Here is a 12,975-nt window from a genome sequence, read left to right on the forward strand (position 1 = left end):
AATCATCTTGGAGTTCAATAATCTTTCCACCTCTTCCTGAATAATTGTGTTTCGTTCAGGAGCAAACTTCCTTCTCTTTTGCTGAACAGGCTTGAAGGACCTGTCGATTCCAAGCTTGTGAGTTATAATATCCTTAGAAATACCTGTCATATCCTCATGCTTCCATGCGAATGTTGACATCCTGCATTTCAAAAAGTTAGTCAATTGATTTTCAATATCCTGAGGGATATTGGTTCCTACGAGCACCAAGATATCTGGATTATCCTGATCCAGGATAATTTTCTTAACATCCCGCTCTGAAGCCTCCACGATATCCCAGGCTCCTATCTTTAATTGCTATCCTGCTTTGGGCTTGGTTGAGGATTTCATCGAGGAAGAATAACATTCCTTTGCTTCTTGTTGATCACTTTCCACCTTGATAACCCCCAAGGGTAGGGATCTTGATACACTGATGATAGGTTGATGGCACAGCTTTCATATCATGGATCCACGGCCTACCCAATATAATATTGTAGAAGGATAAGGAGTCCATGACACTGAAGCGTTGCATTGAGTTGACTCCTTAAACATATACTTGCAGCTTTATTTATCCCACAGTATTCTTGGCCTCTCCACTGAACCCGACAAGTACAGTGGATTTTGAAGTGATGTCCATCGAGGAAACATTCATCCTTTTCAGCGTTTCTAGCTGAATAATGTTGACGGAGCTGCCATTATCCACCAGTATCCTGCGCACAAAGTGATTAGCAACATATAAAGTTATTACCAAACCATCATGATGGGGATCCTGGACAGTATCCCTGTCATCACTGTCAAACGTTATCACTTTATCTGTTGTGAGAGTTGTCATACTTGTTGGCTTATCCCCTCTTTCTTCCTTAGCCTCCTTTGTATGTCTTTTTGCTGCAGAATAAGAGGTTCCACAAATGTCGGATCCTCCTGAAATAAAGTTAATTATCTTGGCATCCGTAGGAGGTGACACTGCTTGTTAGGATCTGTGGCTGTCATGATTGTGCTTGTTTTTATAAATTTGACAAATTAATGAATATAAAATAAGATTAAGTGCAGCGGAAATGAAAAACAAACTTTGTAAACACAATCAAGAGAGAAAATAGTTTAGTAAACACATGCTTCTCATTAAGTTGAATGATTCAATTACAAAGCAAATGATTACAAGCATGCTTACATAACTAAGCTCCCCCTCAGCCTGATACTCCAAGGTTGGTTGCACAAGATGAAAGGATTGGAATGGAGAAGAAGAATCCACTCAGTCAATCAAATGTAACATTACAGGGTACTGCTCCATTTATTGGCAAACCAAACCACTGAGGCATCTCAGCTGACGTCACCATGATAGTGACATCTAACAACCTAACAACCTATAAACACTGTTCTATACAATCTATTGATGTTTAACAACTGATTATAAGTATAATACACAACAAGAGAAAACTACTGCTTCACGTTCCGCTGTTGTAGCTTGAGCACTGATGTTGAGCATCAGTGCTTTCTTCAAAGGTGATCATTCCTTGAATGAGCAGTGCCTGTGTCTTCAGCAGTACTTAGGAAACGACAGTAGATAGAGCAACAGTGTTTGTCTTCAGCAGTCTTTAGATTTTCATCAGTGTTTGGTTCATCAGTTGTTATAGTGAGCAGTACTTAAGATCTATCAGCTGTTAGATTACCACTGTCAAGGGGAAAGCCAAGTGTAAACAACTGCTTATTTTGAGTCCACTGTTGTGATCCGGTTTTGGCTTTCATTATCTGTTCCTCTGGTAGGGTTCAATCCCAACAATCTCCCCCTGGAACAGATAGTGCCAAAATCCTTCATTATTCTGGACCTTTATTCCTCATCAGAAGTTCCTTAGCTAGTCTTTTAAATTCTTCTTCAAAATTCTTGGAACTTGTGTCATCTTCATCCCTACACAGTGTAAGTTCAAGGAGATCCTGCAAATCTTCAACACTAAGGCCTAGTGCTTCTTTCCTTGATATGTACTTCACTTCACCATTGGATCTGACCAAGGTCAATACGTGGGTCTTTTGATTAGACATCCACTTTAGTATTTTTAATCCTAATGGGTTTCTTGGGAGAGATTTATTTTTAGATGAGTTTGGAGATGTTGGCCTTGTGAAAACTTGTAGACTTTCAGACATTCGTTTGAGAGCCATTTCAATGACATTGTTAGCTGCAACTATGTCTTCTACAGTCTCTTTTTCTATCTGCTCCTGTCTCTTTTGCTGATCTGACTCAATATCTGAAAATTCTGAAGTATCTGATGATGCAGGCTTAGTTAACACCTTCTTAAAAAGGTTTTGAAGTTTTGCTGAGGTATCTTCTTTTAGACCCATTTTCAGGATGGTATCCTTGAAGTACTCAGCTTCCTTTTCTTTTACCTCTTCACTAGACAGCTGTTTTCCTTCTTCTTGGTTTGACACAAGAATAGGATTATCTGCTGATTTGAACAGTTTTTGGAGGTTTTCAATCTGTTGTTCAAGCTTCATCATTTGTTCATGCTTCTTTGAAGTGCCTGAAACAGTTATCTTTCTTTTCTTCAGCCTTTCATAGGCTTCATCAGTATGCTGCTTTGACCATTTTGATATGGCATTGGCAGTGTCCACTTTTGCCTCAACCAGCTCTTGTTTCTTTCTTTTGTACTTAGTTGTTAGGTCAATGATGAGCTTTTTGTATTTGCTCCAATTTGGAGCATTTTTCTTCTTTCTAGGATCGTTCTTGATTCTATCAATCCTATCAGCCTCATGCTTTAAAGCCACTATTGGCCATTCTTCAAATTGGTTTTCTTCAGCAGGATAAAATTTTTCTAGCATGATGTATGCAAGAAGTTTTCTTCTCATCTCTTTTCGTTGACCTGCCTTTTCTTTGCTCAGCTCTTGTGCAAAATCTTTTATCTGTTTGACTTTTGTGAGCAGAAATTCCAATCTTTCAGTAATGGCTTCATCACTTTGACCTTCACATTCAACCTTGGCTCTTATCTTAGCCTGTCTTGCTTTGAGCTCAAGGTATTCATCCATGTGTTCTGGGACTATGAAGCCAACGAGTGAAGGAAATCTTCTGTTTGAAGGATCATCATCAGTGTAGAATTGCCTCATCTCATTTTTGATAGCTTCTAGTTCCAGTGGATATTTTGCAGCAATGGGATCATATTTGTCCTCATTTGCCTGAGTAAGTTTTCTTTTTCTGGTATTGAGCTTTGCTGGTTGTGATGTGGGAATGGTGAGAGCAGTGGTGGATGGTTGACTAACAGTGGTTGAAACAACTGGTGTTTCAACCGCTGTTGTCATTACAACTACTAATACGTCAGCAGATGTCTTTTGCTTTTGAGCAGGGGTTGTGATGGCAGTGGTTTGAGTGGTGATGAGTGACTGACTAACAGTAGTTGGAACAACTGGTGTTTCAACCACTGTTGTCATTACAGCAGATGTTGTAACATCTGCTGTCTTCTACTTTTTGGCAGAAGGTGATGATGGGGTGGCAGTTTTTGATGGTGAAGTTGTTGTTGGTGATGTGATCACAGATGATGGTGGAGCAGTGGTTATGGTGGTGTGTGGTGATGTGGTGTGTGTTGATACAGTACCTTTGGTTTGGCTATTTTCTGGCTCAATAAAGATGCCATCATCAATTCCTTTCTTTTTCCACTTGATCTTCTCCCCCTTTTTGGCATTATCTGGGAAGGGTTCATTCATGAAGAGGACAGTGGGAGGAACTTTTACAGAGGCACTTTGGATATGAGCTTTGATAGCTTTAATATCTGCCTGAGTATCTTTAAATCTTGACTCCACCATGTTTGTCAGCTTTTGTAAATGCATAGCATGCTGCTGATCAGCCATCTGTTTTTGTCTTTCCAGCAGTGGTTGGAACATGTTCCACAACTCATTTGCAGCAGGTGCCGGTTGTGCAGGTACTTGAGCTGGAGCAGCAGTGGATTGGGCTTTCTGAGCTTTTAACAACTGCTGCACCATATCCTTTATTTCAGCAACTGAGGTCTCCAGATTTTCAACTCTGCCCATCAATTCCTGATATTTTGAATCATCACCCGAGTTAACGGGATCATCTGAATCCCCACCAGCAGTGGTTTTACCAATGTATGACTTTGGAACTGAATCCCAAAATTCATTCATTGATGCCCCTTGTTCTTGGTACTAGGGACTTCTTTCTTCAGCACTTGTCAACCTTGTAAAGGTACCAGTGGGCACAACAAACTCACTGGTGGTTCTCAGAGGTGCTATTGAAGAAATTGCCTTCAAGGGAGTCTTATGAATGTAACCACTGTCCAAATGTAAACCAGTGGGTTCAACATTTGTAGTGGCTGCTCCACTTGAACTACTGACAAGAATTACTTGTAACTCCTGTAGTGTAACCTCCTCAGTTGTTGGGATAACAGTGATATCATCATCAGACCCAGTCACTTGTGGGAGTATACTCTTAGTGATAGGTGATTGAGAGGAACTGGTTTGTGTTTGAGTAATATCAACTGCATGCAACAAAGGTATTATGGATGGTGGTAATGTGGGGGGTTGTCACACCCCCAAATTCCACCTGCGGAGTACCATCCGCTTGAGGGCGTGACTGACCAGGATCCAGCCACCAATTATACTGAATAATTGAATTAATAACCATAGTAATACTTACTAACCATACAATTAGCAAATATCATGTTCAGAGCTTAAAGTTTTAAGTTCAAATAGTAGTAAGTATTACTATGGTTATTAATTCAATTATTCAGTATAATTGGTGGCTGGATCCTGGTCAGTCACGCCCTCAAGCGGATGGTACTCCGCAGGTGGAATTTGGGGGTGTGACAGATTGGTATCAGAGCCATTGGTTATAGTGAACTTGGTTTTAAAAAGGGGAAAAATCTTTTTGAGAAAAACCAGACTATAACCCGTGACTCGTGACGAACTACACTCCAAGTGCAAGACTCGACTCATCTGACCTCATAGCTCGGACCCATGTTTACTTGCTTGTTTGTCTTATGCTTTCTGCTCTGCTATACATACTAGTTGGCCTAATTAGATAGATACGCCTCTCCTCTTCTATCTCATTCTCGCTATGTTACGACATCACACTCATACTATGTTTTCTGGCTATGAAGACAATGAGTGGACGCGGACGAGGAAACGTCAACATGACTCAGGCTCAGTTCACTAACCTGATCAACATGGTGGCTGCAGCTTTCGCAGCTCACCCTGGAGGTAAGCTCGTTGTTTTAGGATGTTTAGGTCCTACCGCCACATCGTCTTTTCACCTCTAAACCCATTCGTATCACTCTTCACAATAGGTCAGCATGCACCTGTGCAACCACGTGTTTGTACTTTCAAGACCTTCATGGATTGCAAACCTCTTCCTTTCAAAGGCACTGAGGGTGCCATAGGGCTACTGCACTGGATCGAGAAGGTGGAAGCTGTCTTTGCTGTCTGCGAGTGTCCCCCCTGCTAATTGGGTGAAGTTTGCCACTGGTACCCTTGAGGGAAGCGCGCTTTCGTGGTGGAAAGCGCAAATTCAAATGCTTGGTTTGGAGACTGCTAATGCTACTGTGTGGGGAGATTTCAAGGATATGATCAAGGAAGAGTACTGTCACAGGGATGACATCCACAAACTCGAGGACGAGTACTATGGTCTCAAGATGGTTGGGTCAGAGATTGAGACCTACACCAAGCTGTCCAACGACTATGCTGCACTTTGCCCAAACATGTCCCGACCCATGTATCGAAGGATCGAATTGTACATCAAGGGCTTAGTCCCAGAAATCCGGAGCCATGTGACCTCGGCCAACCTCACTACCATACAGCCTGTGGTCCGTCTTGCCCACAAACTCACCAACCGGGCTGTGGAAGAGGGCAAGTTGCCCAAAACGATCAGTGTTGCGGAAGGAACTTCTAGTGATGGCAAACGGAAGTGGGATGGAAATCAGGGCAAGGATGCTAACTCTACTCAGGCCCCAGCCCAGCAAAGGAAAACTGAGAACAACAAAGGCCCTCAGCAACAGGGTGGCTACCGGGGAAGCTACCCTAAGTGCAACAAGTGTAACAGGCACCACAATGGGGCATGTAACAAAGGTCAGTGTCAGCGATGCAACAAGATGGGGCATGAAGCCAAGGATTGTAGAAGTCAGTTCCCGGCAAGGCAGAATCAGCAACAACCCCAACAGCAACAGCAGCAGGGAAACAACCGCGGATGTTTTAAATGTGGGGCAACAGGGCACATGCGAAAGGATTGCCCTGAACTGAATCAGAATCGCAATAACAACCAGGGAGCTGGGAACAATGAACAAAACAACAATGCTGGGAATGGTGCAAGAGGAAGAGCCTTTGTGATTGGAGCTGGAGAAGCAAGGAATGACCCCAACGTCGTGGCGGGTAAGTTCCTACTTGATGATCGTTATGTTTCTGTGTTATTTGATTCTGGAGCCGATGCGAGTTATGTGTCCCTACGTATTAGTAAGAAGCTTAAGCACCCACCTACATTATTAAGTTCTAAGCACATCGTTGAGGTAGCCAATGGTGGAAACATCGAGGCCTCGCACGTGATCCACGACTGCAAACTAGAATTGTCTGGTCAGACATTTAGTATCGACCTTTTCCCTGTCAAACTTGGAAGCTTCGACGTCGTGATCGGTATGGATTGGTTATCCAAACATCGCGCTGAGATCCTCTGCCAAGAGAAAGCAGTTCGTATTCCTCGCCGTTCTGGCAAACCCCTCATCGTTCAAGGTAACAAAGGTGGAGAAGTCACAGGCATCATCTCGCTTCTAAAAGCCCAGAAGTGTTTACAAAAAGGGCACACCGCTATCTTAGCACTCGTCACAGACACACAAGAGAAGGAAAAGAGGATTGAAGATTTTCCAGTAGTACGTGACTACCCCGAGGTATTTCCTGAGGAACTACCTGGACTCCCTCCCCACCGTCAGGTCGAATTCCAAATCGAGCTAGCCCCCGGAGCAGCGCCCATAGCTCGTGCGCCTTATCGACTAGCCCCTACAGAACTGAAGGAACTCTCTATGCAATTACAGGAACTATTGGATAAGGGATTTATCCGTCCTAGTTCATCACCCTGGGGAGCACCGGTACTCTTTGTTAAGAAGAAGGATGGCACCTTCCGAATGTGCATCGACTATCGTGAGCTGAACAAAGTTACCATCAAGAATCGTTACCCTCTCCCGCGCATCGACGACCTGTTCGATCAGTTGCAAGGATCGAGCTACTATTCTAAGATTGACCTGCGATCAGGCTATCATCAGCTGAGAGTTCGTAATGAAGACATCTCCAAGACTGCGTTCAGAACTCGTTACGGTCATTACGAGTTCCTCGTCATGCCTTTCGGAATGACTAACGCGCCTGCGGTTTTTATGGATCTCATGAACCGAGTGTGTAAGCCTTACCTCGACAAATTCGTGATTTTGTTTATCGACGACATCCTGATCTACTCGAAAAGTCAAGAAGAGCATGAACAACACCTACGCCTTATCCTCGAACTCTTACGCAATGAGCAATTGTACGCCAAGTTCTCGAAGTGTGACTTTTGGCTTCGAGAGGTCCATTTCCTTGGGCACGTGGTCAATAAGGACGGAATTCACGTCGACCCCGCTAAGAACGACTCGATAAAGAATTGGCCTACGCCCAAGACTCCAACCGAAGTTCGCCAATTCTTGGGATTGGCAGGATACTATCGCAGATTCATCCAAGGATTCTCAAAGATTTCTCAACCCCTCACGACTCTCACTCAGAAAGGCATTGCTTACAAGTGGAATGAAGCTCAGGAGTCGGCCTTTCGAAGGCTAAAGGATAACCTCTGTAGTGCTCCTATTCTCTCGTTGCCTGAAGGCACAGACGACTTTGTGGTTTACTGCGATGCGTCTATCCATGGGCTCGGTTGCGTGTTGATGCAACGCGAGAAAGTTATTGCCTACGCTTCTCGACAACTTAAGACGCATGAAAGAAACTACACTACGCATGACTTGGAACTGGGAGCAGTGATTTTTGCTCTTAAGATATGGAGACATTACCTGTACGGTACCAAGTGCACTATTTACACCTATCACAGGAGTCTCGAGCATATCTTTAGGCAAAAGGAATTAAACATGGGACAGCGTCGATGGGTCGAACTCTTGAATGATTACGAATGCGCCATCAAGTACCATCCGGGCAAGGCCAATGTCGTGGCAGACGCCCTCAGCCGAAAGGACGCTACGCCCAAGCGCGTGCGAGCATTACAACTTACCATCCAGTCTAACCTCCCTACCCAGATTCGAAATGCTCAGGCTGAAGCGTTGAAACCGGAAAACATCAGGGCTGAGTCCCTGCGGGGATCGAGACAGCGACTAGAAGATGGCGCTTACTATGTAACAGGGCGCATTTGGGTTCCACTCTATGGAGATTTACGTGAACTCATGATGGACGAAGCCCACAAGTCCCGCTACTCAGTACATCCTGGCTCGGATAAGATGTACCACGACTTGAGGACTACATATTGGTGGCCTGGTATGAAAGCCCACATAGCAACATATGTCAGCAAATGTTTGACTTGCGCAAGAGTCAAGACAGAGTACCAGAAACCAGCAGGCCTACTCCAACAGCCGGAAATCCCGAAATGGAAATGGGAGCAAATTTCCATGGATTTTGTTACAGGGCTACCTAGGTCTCAACGCGGAAATGACACTATTTGGGTAATAGTAGATCGATTGACCAAGTCCGCACACTTTCTGGCTATTAAGGAAACAGACAAGTTTTCTACCTTGGCGGAAGTTTACTTAAAGGAGGTAGTTTCAAGGCACGGAGTGCCAACATCCATTATTTCCGACCGAGACGCTCGTTTTACTTCGGAATTGTGGCAAGCTATGCACAAATCCTTTGGCTCACGATTGGACATGAGCACCGCTTATCACCCGCAAACGGATGGGCAGTCTGAACGCACCATCCAAACCCTAGAAGACATGCTTAGAGCATGTGTGATCGATTTTGGCAAGAATTGGGAGAAGCATCTACCGCTAGTGGAATTCTCCTACAACAACAGCTACCACACTAGCATTCAGGCAGCACCTTTTGAGGCATTGTACGGTCGTAAATGCCGATCACCTCTCTGCTGGGCGGAAGTTGGCGATAGCCAAATCACAGGCCCAGAACCGGTGGTAGACACAACGGAAAAGATTGCCCAGATCAGACAACGCATGGCGGCAGCTCGTGACCGCCAGAAGAGTTACGCTGATAAGCGTAGGAAACCACTAGAATTCTAGGTCGGTGACCGGGTTCTACTTAAAGTCTCACCCTGGAAGGGTGTGGTTCGCTTTGGTAAGCGGGGCAAGCTTAATCCACGATATATCGGACCATTCGAAATTACCGAGAGAATCGGTAAGGTTGCTTATAGATTGAACCTGCCTGAAGAGCTGAGTGCGGTACACAACGTATTTCACATATCGGATCTGAAGAAGTGTCTATCAGATGAAACGCTCGTAATTCCTTTCAAGGAACTAACTATTGACGAACAGCTACACTTTACTGAGGAACCGATTGAGATCACGGATCGAGAGATCAAAATCCTCAAACGTAGCCAAATCCCTCTCGTACGAGTCCGTTGGAACTCGCGACGTGGCCCAGAGTTTACCTGGGAGCGGGAAGACCAGATGAAGCACAAGTATCCCCAGTTGTTCCCAAACGAAAACCCCAGCACTGAAGCTACAACCGAATTTCGGGACGAAATTCCAAACTAACGGGGGGATGATGTGACACCCCGTTGAAACGCTCTCACTTATACTAGCTTGACAGTGACTGCCCTAACTTTCGGGACGAAAGTTCTAAAAACTTGGGGATAATGTGACACTTCGGGTTTCCCGAGCAACCTTCTTGATTTAACATTGCGTGTACGTATATTATTAAATGAGAAACTATGGATTTTCTGTTATTATGTGTTGCATGTATGTACGTTATATATATATATATGTGTATATTACTAGTGAGCCGAAACCACAAGACCCGACTCGAGACCACCTGGTCTCGAGTAACCCACATCGGTTGGGCCGCAACCCCCCTTTGGTCCACCCGAAAGCCCATTAGTGCACACCATGAGATATAAAACCCATCATCCACCTTTACCACACTTCCCTTACACTCTCCCTCATCTCACTCACTCTCTCCCTCACTAAAACCCTAAAACCCTAGATCATCATCAACCTCCTCTCATCTCCTTTCTCTCTCGGATCAAAACCGGTAATAGCAAGGACTTCCGGTTCGAGCTTCGGATCTTACTTGGAAGCTTATTCATCATATTCTCACACCTTAAGTCTAGCCGGTTAGTATCTCTTTTGGTTGAATGTTTAAAGATTGTTGTTGTGTATGATGGTTATGTAAAGATGCTTGATTGATGATATGAGTAACATGTTTTGCTTGATTAACCATGCTCCTTCATGTTTTGTATGTGAACGGTATGGTAAAAAGAGGATTAGAACCATTCGGATTATGTGAAGTGTTAGAGTGATCCTTCTATCTTAGCCATTTTGCTCATAAATGCTTGATTGTGAAGAATAAACATGTGTGTGTATGAATCAATGTTGATAGTTATTACCATCCGATTTATAATGATAAAATAGGGCAAATTTGGTGCTTAATGATTGTCTTATCTCATGTTACGAAGTTGTGTTAAGAACCAAGGATTAAATGTTAGTTGATTTGTTTGAATATTTGAATATGCATGATGAACTAGATGAAGGTGATATGAATATTCAAAAATGCTTGTTTTGATCCGTTTTGCTTAGTAATTAGACAAGGAAACATGTTAGTGCAATATGGTTGGATAGTACACATTATCATGAAATCAAAATGCTATTGGTCAGTACATTCGACAGGTTCTAGAAGAATTCTGGTGCACGTAATCATGGTTGCGAGTCGGAACTCTTGGTTACGACTCGAGACCAAAGCATGATGAACCGAGACGGGCTTCACGGACTCGATACCGACTAAGTCTCGATTTGAGACGACATGATCTCGACTCGAGACTGGGCTCGAGACTCCTGAGATTGCGACTCGCAAGCAGCACACTCGAGACCAAAACGTGATTCTTCGAGATCTCCCGGTTGCGACTCGAGACCATATATTCTCGAGTCGAGACCACCCTTGTCTCGACTGGGCTGCCTACGTGTTATTGGGCCACGACTTGTTGGGCTATCTGTTGACTGGGCTGCATGTGTTTCTGTTACTGTTTGTTGGTGAAAATGTTAGGGCAGGCCCAATAACCCAACTGTTATAATGTATGCATGCTAAGTGTGTCTATACGTGTTTGCTATACGTGATTACTTGTACCCCAACTTGACCTATATTTGGTAACCATGCTAGGACGTGGTGACCAACGTGATTGACCGAGTAATTAATCTACCGAGCAACCCAAGGTGAGTTCACAACCTAAAGCATGTGTTCCCGGTGGTTTGGGAAACAAAACTAAAAACAACACTATCTCCTATGAGGGATACAACTTACTTTTCTTCCCTGGTTATTGGGAACCTTTAGTTAATTACTGTTTATACGGATTGCAACAAACGACACTAAACGAAACTCTATCACTCAAGTCCCTACTACATAATACCGATTAGTCGCCGGGGCCAGGCGAACGGGTTATTAGTTGATAGCGCTATTTAGGTTTTACCAGCCTCACACCGTGCCCGTGTATGGGATCGGTCGTGAACTAATGTACTCAGGCATCCGTCAATGATGATAGAACATTGACATTGGGGCATCCTGCGGAAACGCAAACGGTTACCTAGTGTTCGGTATTGGAAAAACAGTTTAGTCGCTAACTTATGGGGTAGCTCCCCATGGCATGTATAAACGGGTAAATTAACTGGTGAAACAAGTTTTTGGTAATTAAAAACTGGACAACTAGTGAACTCGCTCAACATTATTGTTGACACCTTACTGCATGCCTTGCAGGTAACCAGTGACTGAGGAGCTTGCTGCTTGGGGATGTGTAGTGTTCGTCTACCCCTGTGTTGGGTGCTAAATAAACATGAACTATGAACCTTGTTTTAAACTGTTTTACTTATGCTTCCGCTACTTACTACTATTTGAACTTAAAACTTTAAGCTCTGAATATGATATTTGCTAATTGTATGGTTAGTAAGTATTACTATGGTTATTAATTCAATTATTCAGTATAATTGGTGGCTGGATCCTGGTCAGTCACGCCCTCAAGCGGATGGTACTCCGCAGGTGGAATTTGGGGGTGTGACAGGGGTGAAGGTAAAGGGGTTGAAAGAGACATGTCCTTGGGATTAGGACTGAGGAAGATGGATCCGATTGGGTCCAGAGCTTCATATTGTGGGGTCCCTGTGTTTACAACCTGATCCTTTTGTGAGGATGCAGGAGGAGTTTGAGGTAAGGGTGGAGATCTTTCTTCCAACTGCTGTGAGGAAGTAGCAGCAGTGGTTATTGGTAACATTTGTGTTGTCACTGGCAGTGGCTCTGGGATCTCATCTTCCAGAGGTGCCTTTGTTTTGGGTTTGGGGGCTTTCTGGATGTTTTCTTTTTGTTCTTTTTGGTGGTGGCAGGTGTGGGTTTCAAAACAGTGGCTGTGCTGCTTTGATCACCTAGAGTAGTGGGCTCAGCAGCCGATACCTGAGGAGCAGTTTCATCTGCTAAATTCTGCTCGGGTACCTCTGCTTTTGTTTTTATAGGTGCCAACATTCTAGAGAATGTTTCAGGCGTTAAACAGTTTATTTTAAAAGAGGCACCTTGTTTGGGCAATTCTGCATCTTCCTTTTCAAATTTTTGTTCAAAGTAATAGCTTAAAAACCTTGGAAAGAGCAGAAATGCTTTGCTATCAACATTTTTTACTAAATCATCAAAAATCTCCTGGGAATAATTAAAATTTTCATTGTTTAGAATTGCATATCCCAGGCATTGAATTTTTGATGGTATTTCATTAAAAGAAGTTGTTTTATTAGATACACACATCAACAGAGTGTGAAATAAAAA

Source organism: Helianthus annuus, chromosome 11, assembly GCF_002127325.2.
Source record: "Helianthus annuus cultivar XRQ/B chromosome 11, HanXRQr2.0-SUNRISE, whole genome shotgun sequence".
Lineage (NCBI taxonomy): Eukaryota > Viridiplantae > Streptophyta > Magnoliopsida > Asterales > Asteraceae > Helianthus > Helianthus annuus.